The sequence below is a fragment of the Somniosus microcephalus genome, chromosome 9 (assembly GCF_052327205.1).
Source record: "Somniosus microcephalus isolate GS21.2 chromosome 9, FLI_Smic_1.0, whole genome shotgun sequence".
NCBI lineage: Eukaryota > Metazoa > Chordata > Chondrichthyes > Squaliformes > Somniosidae > Somniosus > Somniosus microcephalus.
This window is the reverse complement of record NC_140995.1, coordinates 116,608,325-116,620,468: the sequence shown is the minus strand read 5'-3', so window position 1 is coordinate 116,620,468 and position 12,144 is coordinate 116,608,325. Positions and strand designations below refer to the sequence as shown.

The following is a 12,144-nucleotide window of genomic DNA, read 5'->3' as shown; positions in this document are numbered from 1 at the left end:
TCGAAATGGCCATAAAAGATAACCAAAACCCGCTAGACTCCATAATAACAGAAAAAGAACTAGTTGAAAAACTCAAGGACCTGTGACCAGGAAAAGCTTGCAGTGCAGACGGCACACAGACGATAAAATGAAACTGGCTATCCTAAAACTCTTCAACTTGGTTCTGAGTGTCGGTTACTTCCCTGATATCTGGAACAAAGGACTCATAACGCCCATATACAAAAGTGGGGACAAAGTCGACCCAAATAACTATCGAGGCATCTGTGTAAACAGTAACCTGGGGAAGGTATTCTGTAGTATGATAAACAAAAGACTTATAAACTTCCTTGAGGAGCACAATGTCTTGAGTAAAAGCCAAATTGGATTCCTGCCAAACTATAGAACATCAGATCATATCTTCACCCTACAGACCCTAATTGACAAACACGTTCATCAAAACAAAAGCAAAATCTACGCATGCTTTATAGATTTCCAGAAGGCTTTCGATTCCATCTGGCACGACGGTTTATTCCTGAAACTTATCGAAAGCGGGGTAGGGGGGAAAAACATATGATGTAATTAAATCAATGTATACAAACAACAAATGTGCAGTTAAAATTGGAGACAAACAAACAAAATACTTCCCACAAGGGCGGGGGGGTGACGCAGGGCTCGCCCATCTCACCGACACTCTTTAATATTTACATAAATGAACTGGCAAAACTACTTGAACAATCTACAGCACCCGGCCTCACCCTATATGAATCCAAGGTTAAATTCCTCCTCTATGCAGATGACCTGGTTCTGCTGTCACCAACTAAGGAGGGTCTACAGCAGAACCTGGATCTGCTGGAGTCGTTCTGCCAGACCTGGGCCCTGACAAATCCCCAAAAAACCAAAGTCCTTGTGTTCCAGCAAAGATCCAGACATCAGGGACCCAAAATAAATTTCACACTAGGAACAACCAAAATTGAACAAACCACTAACTACACATACTTGGGCTTAAAAATCAGTTCTACGGGAAATTTTCATCTGGCTGTGAATGAACTGAAAGAGAAAGCAAGAAGGGCTTTCTATGCCATTAAAAATCAATCCAAATAGAAATCCCAATTAGCATTTGGCTCAAAATTTTCAAATCAGTAATTGAACCAATTGTACTCTATGGCAGTGAGGTGTGGGGACCGCTAACACAACAAGAATTTGCAAAATGGGACAAACACCCAATTGAGATCCGACATGCAGAATTCTGTAAAAGTATCCTCCAGACTCAAAGGAAAACCGTAAACAATGCATGCAGGCAGAACTAGGCCAATATCCATTAATAATCACTATCCAAAAAAGAGCCACCAAATTTTGGAAACACCTAGAAATGAGCAACCCCCATGCTATCATTACGAAGCCCTGAAATGCCAAGAGAGGACCATAAAGAAGAATACCCTCAGTCAACTAGTCTGGGACTCAGTGAAGTAACTACTAACACTACTAACAATAACCAGCCCAGGACAGTGACAGCGTAACACAAAGAATTCGACCCAACACAATCGTCGCTAAGCAAAAAGAAAAATATCTATCATATTGGACAGAAACAACAAAAACCCAAAGCAAACTTAATTGCTACTTGGCCCTAAACAGACAATACAACATGGCTGATTACCTGACCATGGTAAAGGATAGCAAACTGAGAAAAACCTTGACAATGTACAGACTTAGTGAACATAGCCTGGCGATCGTAAAAGGTAGACACAGGCAGACCCGGCTAGCAAGAGAGGACAGGATATGCTCTCACTGCAGTCAGGGAGTGGTGGAGACAGAGATGCACTTCCTCACAGCTTGTAGAAAATATCAGGGCATAAGGGAGAATTTCTACCCAAAATTCACAAAAATATGCCGGAATTCAGAAATTTGAATGACGACCAAAAACTCCCATACCTACTAGGGGAAGAGAGAAATTGTGTAACCTTAGCGGCACACTGTTACAGCTTGCCATAAACAGAGGGACAACCACTAAATATAAGAAAAGAGTATATACAAATTATATGAATGTATATTTATACACTCGGGGATATATCTGTTTATACACTATGGATAGATCTGTATTTTTGTGTACAACCATGAATGTTTTTCGATGCTTTGGCAAAATAAGATGTACCTTGTCATGCCAATAAAGCGATTTGAATTGAATTGAATTGAATTGAGAGAGAGGGAAGGTGAGAGTGAGGGAAGGGGCTGGACTGAGAGCCCGGTGGGTGAAGGGCGACCGCCATTTTGTGAGGTCGGTGGACGGTTGAGACTGCGGGGAAGGGCTTGGACTTAGAGCCCAGCCGCGGTGAGCGTGGGTTATATTGCGATGACTGTGTTATAGGACAATGAAGCCAGCTACCCTCTGACCGGAGGAATCAGGAGCCACTTTCTTAAGGCTTTTAATCTGCGATTTAAATAATTTCAAAATACTGTTACTTGTTCCACATTTAAATTTTATGTAGTTTAAAATACTTCAAACATTGAATATAATTCTGGTTAATATTTGGGATCCAGGGTGTAGTTAGTAATGCTTGAAGTCTTACGTTGCAGCTTCTGACCGCCTGTGTGAAGCAGAAACTCAGACATAGTTTGATGCTGAATCTTTGCTGGTTGTTCGAATGATGCCAATAAATCTGTATCCGTTTCTGTGACTTTTTCTTAATTAGGAAATGCCCCTAATTGATGAAACACTGACTCCCTCCTACCTCTTCCCCCACTCCCCCTCCTCCCTCTTCAGCCCCTCCCCCTCCATCCTCTTTCCCCCTCCCCCTCCTCCCTCTTTCCCCCTCCCCCTCCTCCCTCTTTCCCCCCTCCCTCCCTCCCCCTCCTACCTCTTCCCCCTCCTCCCACCCACCTCTTCCCCCCTCCTACCTCTTCCCCCTCCTACCTCTTCCCCCCTCCTCCCCCTCCTACCTCTTCCCTCCTCCTCCCCTCCTACCTCTTCCCCCCCTCCTCCCCCTCCTACCTCTTCCCCCCTCCTCCCCTCCTACCTCTTCCCCCCTCTTACCCCTCCTACCTCTTCCCTCCTCCTACCTCTTCCCCCCTCCTACCTCTTCCCCCCCTCCTACCTCTTCCCCCTCCTACCTCTTCCCCCTCCTACCTCTTCCCCCTCCTACCTCTTCCCCCCCACCTCTTCCCCCCTCCTACCTCTTCCCCCCCTCCTACCTCTTCCCCCCTCATCCCTCTTCCCCCCATCCCTCTTTCCCTCCCTCCTCCTCCCTCCCCCTCTCCTCCCTCCCTCCCCCTCTCCCCCTCCCTCTCCCCCTCCCTCTCCCCCTCCCTCTCCCCCTCCCTCTCCCCTCCCTCCTCCCCTCCTCCCTCTCACCTCCTCCCTACCCCCCTTCCTCCTCCTCTCCCCCTCCTCGCTCTCCCCCTCCCTCGCTCTCCCTCTCCTCGCTCTCCCCCTCTCCTCGCTCTCCCCTCTCCTCCCTCTCCCCCTCCTCCCTCTCCCCTCTCCTCCCTCTCTCTTTCCCCCCCCTCTCTCTCCCCCCCCTGTCCCCTGCCCGAGCCCTCATCCCCCGCTCCAGTCCCTCTTTCGCCCCGGGGCCCGGGCCTCGGCACCTGATGAACGCGTTCCCTTGGATGCTTTTGGCGGCCTCGCCGTCACCCTGATGCTGTTGCCGAGGCGAACACCCGCAAAGACATGGCCCAGCCGAGTCCAGCACCCCGGTCAGCTCGAGGTCCGCAGCCGCCGTTCGGCCGCAGGCTGCAAAGCACCCGAGCCCAGCGCTGGCAATGGCTCCGCGGAGCTCCGTCCCGCCCCACGCACTGACATGGCCCCGCCCTCCCGAGCTGGCTTCAAGACCGCCGATTGCGGCTGTGAGAGACGGCCGGCGGGCCCGGTTGCCGGGGTAACCCTTCCCGCTCTCCAAGCCCCGCCCGAGATCCGCACTCCCGAGAGCCCCGTCCCCCCGCCCGAGCCGAGCGGGGAACAGAGAGAGACGCCGCGTCTCAGCTGCTCCTGCTGCGCGCGCACCCTGTGTATGTCCCATGACCCTCGTGGCTGACGCCATTGCCCCGGGTAACGTGACGGGGGGGGGGGAGGAGCTTAGCAGAAGCCGTGGGACAATTACCTAGCTCGGGCGTGGCTGGGCAGGAGAGGGCCCAGGCTTTGAGGCCTAGGTTCTGAGGCCTTACAAAAACGGGGAAAGGTAAGAAAAAGAATCTTCAGGTTAGAGAAAATATTTACAAATGAATGAAGTTTTTTTATAAACAATTTAATAAAAGCAATTTTTTTTTGCTGGAAATGTAGGTTTGAAAAGAAAAACGCAGAAAACGGGAAAAAGAATGGAATCAAGATGGCTGACACTCACCTCGGTTCAGAACGATAAGGCCCGCCCACACACGCACTGATTGGTCGACCGTCAGGTCACCGAAGCGTAGGATTGGTCAATCGCCCCGTCACTCGACTGTAGGAGGGCCCGCCCGCACGCGCCAGGAACCTGGCGTACGATTGGTCGACCTCGACGTCACTCTATTGCTAATGAGCGGATAATGAGATGCTAATGAGCGGAATTTTGAACCGTTTTTTGGATACCGTGGGCACAATTTTTGTCCGGCCGAAACGTAAATACGCTTACGACCGTTTTGGAATGGTAAGCTTTCTTTTGATGTAACACACGTGTAGGTACGCTCTATAACTTTCGAGTGTATAGCCGGACAGACACACACCGAAGGACAGATAGACAGACAGACAGACAGATGTATCCGTTTATATATTAAGATCGATATATATAGATGTACACATTACACACTAAAGGAAGCCCAAATTGAAATAGAATTGGCCAACAAACTAAAATAGTGTCTCAGTAAGAAGCATGAAAATATATATTTTTGCTTTGTTTTACTGGGCACCCGTTTTGGTAAAGATGTATCAAAGAAGAGAGTGATCTTTATATTCTTTAAAAGGAAGAGAAAATCTCTTCCCCATTTAAATTTATACTGTTGCCAGGAATTGTTGCATTCTTCCTCCAGTCCTAGATTAGTGCATTGGTCTTGGCCTCATACTGCCCAACAACCACTATCTTATTAGCCAACAGGAAACATGCTTTCAAGAAGAAGGCACTGGCTTTTCCTCCTGCACTTCCACTGGGATGGAATGTTCTCCCATACTGAGGTGCTCAAGCTACTAACATAGTAGAGCTACTAAAACTCACCCAGTGAGATGAACAGATTCTGCATAACCATTGAAACTAGAAGAGCACTGTATTTTTGAGTACTGCATTTTGAAAGTGCCAAATAAGTCCTACGATGTTGTGCTGTGTACAAAAGTGTTATTGTACTGATACTGCAATTCCTGGAAAAAACAAAGCACTAAACCTCAGTTTTTTAAAAATGCATTTGATATGTGGGTACCCTTAAGATTCAGTTACTTGTGGTTTGTTTATGAACCTCTGATGAAAGAATAAATCCCCCAGCTATTCTATTTCCCAATACTTATTTTTTTAAAACAGCACTATTTAAAGTCAAACGGCTATGATGCAAAATGCATTGTACCAAGCAGCAGCACAAACTCAACAAGGTTCTAATTCCAGTAACACAATAACATCATTTGTTGTACTGGGCCATAAGTGAAGACTACAAGTACAATGTATAGTCTGCCGCATTTTGTTGAACCAAATTGTTAGATTTAGTGACTTAAGAGATCCACCCTTCAGGGAAACAAGGAAAACAAGGAAATGGTCCGCACCTGAAATGTTAGCTTCTTTGCTCTCAACAGGTGCTGACTGGACCTGATGTGTGTTTCCAGCATTATCTATTTTTCTTCCCGTTTAGTTACTCTCAACCTTGCATGATTTCATTCAATTGAGTCAGGGTGACCTTGGAGGAATGCTATCCTTGATGCCACACTCAGTCAAATGTTGCCTTGATGTCAAGGGCTGTCCTCCTCACTCTCACCTCTGGAATTCAGTTCTTTTGTCCATGTTTGGACAGAGGGTGTAATGAGGTCGAGAGCTGAGTGGTCTTGGCGGAACCCAAACTGGGCATCAGTGAGCAGGTTATTGGTGAGTAAGTGCCGCTTGATAGCACTGTCGACGACACCTTCCATCACTTTGCCGATGATTGAGAGTAGTTGATGGGGCGGTAATTGACTGAATTGGATTTGTCCTGCATTTTGTGGACAGGACATAACTGGGCAATTTTTCACTTTGGCGGACAGATGAATGAATGCAGTGCTCAAAATTAATTGAATGAAACACCATGACACCAATCTAACATTACCGTTTATGCTAGCAGCTCTTTTGTGGCATTGCTTCTGGTGTGTCAGGGTTTAAAGACTGAAGGCTGCCCCAAGGCAGTTCATTCACTTGAAAATGATCTGCCTGACACATGCACTAGTATTTTCTCTAATTAAATACCAAGCGATATATAGTTGGCTTTGCATATGATGGAGAATTTGTGTTTCTTCTATGTTTAACTTCAATTTTAGTGCCCTAAGGCTTGAGTATTTCCAGAGCCAACCAATGTACTATAAACAATAATGCATTCGGACAGGATAGGCAGTGACAGTTGCCTGTTCGTGGGAGGTGGGTTATAGGGTTGGATGAGTTTAAAGAGATGGGGAGGACAGAGCTGGAGAAGGGTGATGCTATGAATACTATGCATTGTTCCCACATTTTCACCAAACAACAAGAACAACATGGATTTAAATAGCGCCTTTAACATAGAAAAAAAGTCCCAAGGTGCTTCAGAGGTGTAATCAGGAAGTAAATGGACTCCAAAGCAAAGTAGGAGATATTAGGTTGGATGACTAAAATCTTGATTAGAGGTGGGCTTTATGGAGGGTCTTAAAGGAAGAGAGGGAGATGGTGCGGCGGAGAGGTCTAGGGAGGAAGTTCCATAATGTGAGCCTCGGCGGCGGAAGGCATAGCCGCCAATGTTGGGGCAAAGGAGGGGGTGGGGGTGGGGGGGGCAGCGGGGAAGGTACAAGAGACCAGAGTTGTAGGAACGGAGTGTTCGTGGGAGGTGGGTTATAGGATTGTATGGGGTTAAAGACATAGGGAGGACAGAGATGGAGAGGGGCAATACCATGAAATGATTTACACATGAGAATGTTAAATTTGAGTCATTGAGGGGGGGACCTCACGGGAGTCAATGAGGACAAGGGTGATGGGCGAGCAGGACTTGGTGCGGGTTAAGATATGGGCAACCGAGACCACCCAGTCAAATGATACATGGCACAACAAGACATAAGAAAGAGAAAGAAGGCTAAACTGAACATTGGGGAATAAGTTCATCCTCCTATGACTAGCTCACGAGACTTCAACTCAGACCAGTCAATGTGATGCCCTTCATTTTTCTGTATTAATAGCAGGTACACAGAAATACTCACCAGTTATTTGCTTAGTAACTGAATGTGGAACTAAGTTTGAAATGGTCCAAAATGGACAAGTCAATTTGATTTTGAATTCAGTTCACATTTGACTGTCTGGATATTTATATTCACCTCTTTTGATTGTCCTGCCTTGATAACCAAGGTCAGGCAGTATGAGATCTACTAACTATTGTGTGGTAACTCAACACAGCTACACGTGTTTGTTAAAGCTACAATTTCACAACAAATGTATCAAATAGAGCATTTTTTGCATATCCTCCTTCCTGAATGCATATAGTTGAACAAGAGAGTTATTATCAGAATATATGAGTTAACTCCATCATTGGATTCTTGTGAAAAGTCTGGCAATTATATGGATAGCCTTTTCTAAGGGTCTGGGTCTGTCATTGAGTCAAGGGAACCTGAGCCGGTAAAGGCTTTTAATTAACAAGATAAAAGTTAAGATTAAAAGTACTGTGGTACAAAAAAACACAAGTAACCAAGCACATTTAGTTCAGTAAAGTGTCTGAAGATATGAGTAATGTAGTAAAACCACAACAAAATTTACCAACAGTAATGCAGAAAAGAAACAACAGGTAAGTTCTGGCAAAGAAAATCACTGCAAGCTTGGCATCACATAACTAGTATTACCTCAATCTCTTTCTTACTCTGTTCATTCTTGGTACTGCTCAGCACAATGGCTTTTGATCTTTCACCTGAATTTCTAAATAACAAAAAAAGAACTTGTCCTACAGCCTTGTTCCTAGTAAAAGGTGTTACCTATGATATGTAGTGTACTTGCGTATTGGTAATTGAACACTAGAATGCCCCCTGAAGGGAGTAATCATATGGTAGCAATTACACTCCAAAGTCATCTATAACTTGGGGAAAATATTCCAGAGGGTCTGAAATAAAAATAGCCATTACATTACCACAGCAACATGAGTGTTTATTCGGATATAACAACCTACACAATATTTACCTTATTTCAAGTAGTAAACAGGACCTAGTTCTTTGGCAATTTCTGTTGCCTTCATGCCAGTGAAACCACCTCACAATATACCTGGTTTTGCTATTATGAGGGCACATTCCAAATGTGAAAAGCTATTTTAAAAACTGAACATTAATTGTCAGCTGTAGTAAAACCAAATTAGCTCATATCATCGCTAGTAATGACCAGCTTTGGTGTTTGCGTGGGTTTTCTCCGGGTGCTCCGGTTTCCTCCCACAGTCCAAAGATGTGCGGGTTAGGTTGATTGGCTATGATAAATTGACCCTTAGTGTTAGGGGGATTAAATACGTGGGGTTACGGGGATAGGGTGGGATATGTGTTGGTGTAGGGGTTACGGGGATCGGGTGGGATATGTGTCGGTGCAGGCTCGATGGGCCGAAATGGCCTCTATCTGCACTGTGGGACTTCTGTGATTCTGTGAAATAAGTCTCATCTCTCGCATATTGTACCTTTGTTGTATTATAACTGGAATAGCTCCCAGACATTTTGGATAGCGAGGGCTCTATTGTATTTAGTATGTTAGTTGGCACTAATACTGGGAAGACAGTACTTTAGCAGTTCTCACATCTAGCAATTAATTAGTTGGATTATTATAATGTTGCCTCGAGCAAAAAGGCTTTTGCCCTGATGGAGAAAAAGCAGGGTTTTCTTTCTTTTCCTAAGTTTACATGAGCCTTTTATGGAATATTTAAATAAAGGCCATCAAAATTGTTTGATCTTTGCTGGTAGTTTTTTCCCAATACAAGCCTCAATACTATATGGGTGTGACAGTTATGATCATTTACAATTTAGAGAGGTTCGGCATAAGTAAAAAGATGGGGTAAATATGCAAAGAAAAAAAAGAACACTGCAGGTGCAGTCACGACTTGACGATCTGACAATAGTATAGGCAAAACCTGCCAGCTAAATGAGGCTTACTAAATAAATCAATCCAGTCCTATGTAAAGGCACATACATTAAAGATGAAATAATGGTTACTTTGCAAGTGTTAAATTGTTATTAATTCATGCTACAGTGTTTTTATATTGAAAGTGGCAGGCCGATTGTGCAAACTTCTTGAAAGAAAATCTGGCACGGTGCTCCGCCTAATTGGGATCTTGGGGTGCTTTTTCTAAGTGAGAGATAGGTCTCTAAGCTTATTTTTGCCTGTTATACAAAGTCCATGTCCATTTAGATGACACAGTATGATTGATGGTGACTGTGGTGTTAACAACCCATAATCCGGCCATCCCGCTAAAGGAACGAAGAGGAAAATGAAAGGAAAATAACAAAAATCTTAGTGGACATGTTTGTGAACAAACCTTGACGTGTGCCTAGTTGAGTGTGTAGAATGGGTTTAGTGGGCACGTGTTGTCTGGAAAACATGGTATCATTGTTTGAATTTTCTAGCTATGATCTGTAGACTGTATTTTTACAGGACACCATTTGACCATTAGAAGCTGCACCATAACATCCAGTTTCCGCCATCACGCTCCTCCAGGCTCAAGTTCTCGCAAAAGGGAAGAAAACATGAAAATATATTGGCCCAGATTTTGCTGGTGTGGGGCATCTTGTGGTGTGTCCCGTTAGTTAGACATTTAGTTAAATCATCTGATTAAAAAGGTACTTGCGCTGTTAAGTAGCAGCCCTAACTTTTTGCGGCGAGTTGAATTGGCAATTAATGTGCAAGTGCAGCAATTTCATGAAACTCACAGGGATGTTGAGGGCAAGCTTCTGTTTTCGTGACAGTAATGACTGAGTGGCACAAATCATCCAGCAACTTTTCACGATTCGAATTCATGGGGTATCTCTTCTTTGCCACAAGTTGCTGGATGATTTACTCATTAATAACGGCGAATGCCATTAAACTCCGAGTTATTTTGGCATCAAAATCTGGACCATTGAGTCGTAGTGATGCTTGTGATGATACTCCACTCATAATCTTATGATGGACTAATCCCATGAGCCAAACTGTTGAACATATAGTTAGTTGCGACTCAGACGTTGCAACAGGCTCTTATTCACTGCGATTTTCATGAGCTTTGGCATAATAGCAAGGAGGAATGCTGCACGGTAGTAGTTGGCTTCTGACCTTGATCCCTTCTCATAGGTAGGTTTGTTGTTGGCTACTTTTCACTCCGGCATCACTGGTTTGTTGGGAACAATTGAAGTAGACCATATTGGAGCATTTAGTTTCTCAGATAGTGCTTTGAATCTAAGCCATTGGATATGGTACCATTTCTGAAATCATTTCACGTTTTCTTTCTTTTGTAAAAATTAAAATTAAATTCGGGGAAAAAAAAGTAGATTCCTGTTCTCATTAGGAGAGTAGTTCCAACAAATCAGTTGGTTGACTTTATCAAATATCAGGATAATAATCAGTATATCTACTCGGTGTATATGTTTGCTTGCTTTTCTTATTTTAGTAGAATTTACATACATTATTCAGTTATAGGCACAGATTCAAGTCAGACTTGATTTTGACTTCCTGTTGTTGTTGCTTCCCAAATATATGCCCATCTTTCCCGCAACTTCATGTTTGAATCTCTGCAGTCAGGTTTACATGTCTGCCACAACACTGAAACAGCCCTAGCCAAGGTCACCAATGATATCCCCTGTGTTTGTGACTCTGGTGCATTATCCTTCCTCATCTTCCTTGACCTTTTTGCAGCCGTTGATATGTTTAACCATACCATTCTACTCTAACACCTCACCTCCGTTGTCTAGCTCAGTGGGATTGCCCTCACTTGGTTCCACTTTTACCTCATATTTTACCTCGTATCCAGAGCATCTCCAGCAATTGCTTTCTTCCCGCCTTCACTTCGTTACCTCCGGAATCCCCCAGGGATTGGCCCCCTCCTCTTCAAGCTGCCCCTTGGTGACGTCATCTGAAGGCACAATGTCAGGTTCCACATGTACGCTTTGTTACCTTTAGACTTGACCGTGCCTTCTGTTGCCTAGGCCCTAAGCTCTGGAATTCCCTCCCTAAACCTATCCGCCTCTCTATCTCTCTTTCCTCCTTTAAGACACTCCTTAAAACCTACCTCTTTGGCCAAGCTTTTGGTCATCTACCCTAAGTTCTCCTTATGTGGCTCAGTGTCAAACTTTTTGTCTTATAATACTCCTGTGAAGCGTCTTGGGCCGTTTTACTACGTTAAAGGTGCTATATAAATACAAGTTGTTGTTGTTGATAACACCAAGTTCTACCTCACCACCACCTCTCTCGACTACTCCACTGCCTCTGTGTTGTCGGAATGCTTGTCTGACAGCTGGAAGCAGATTCAGTAGTAAAATTCAAAAGAGAATTGGATAAATACTTGAAGGGAAAAAATTTACCGGGGAGTGGGATTAATTAGATAGCTCCACCAAAGAGCCAGCACAGGCATGATGGGCTGAATGGCCTCTTTCTGTGCTGATTCATTCTATGACCCAGTCTTGAATGAACTGCAGTTTCCTCCAGTTAAACACTGGGAAGACCAAAGCAATCATCTTCAGCTCGTGCCATAAACTTACCACTAATTGCATCCCCTTCCCCCACTGCTGTCTCAGGTTGAACCAAACTGTTCGTAATTTTAGCATCCTATTTGACCCAAGGGTGAGCTTCCAATTCCATAGCCTCTCCATCACAAAGACGGCCTACTTCCACCTCCAACATCGCCCGCCTCCACCATGCCTCAGCCCATTTGCTGCTGAAACCCTCATCCATGCAGTTGTTATCTCCAGACGTGACAATTCCAATGCTGTCCTGGCTGGTCTCCTGTCCTCCACAGAGATGGGAAGAGAAGCCACTTCTAGGGATGTTCTGGCTACGATTGGATAGTTTCAGTGTAGAAGCAAGC

The 12,144-nt window shown here is 44.6% G+C and overlaps 1 protein-coding gene across 20 annotated transcripts in view; it reads left to right on the top strand.

Moving 5' to 3' along the window:
- The window catches only part of supt3h (SPT3 homolog, SAGA and STAGA complex component), a 637,210-nt gene that overhangs the window by 325,531 nt on the left and 299,535 nt on the right, over positions 1 to 12,144 (top strand). Inside the window, exon 2 of one of the 20 annotated variants that reach the window (XM_085997063.1) lies at positions 4,253 to 4,595. The exons of the other annotated variants lie outside the window; for them this stretch is intronic. The gene's annotated coding sequence lies outside the window, so the exon portion shown is untranslated. The remainder of the gene's footprint in view (positions 1 to 4,252; positions 4,596 to 12,144) is intronic. 20 annotated transcript variants of the gene reach the window in all.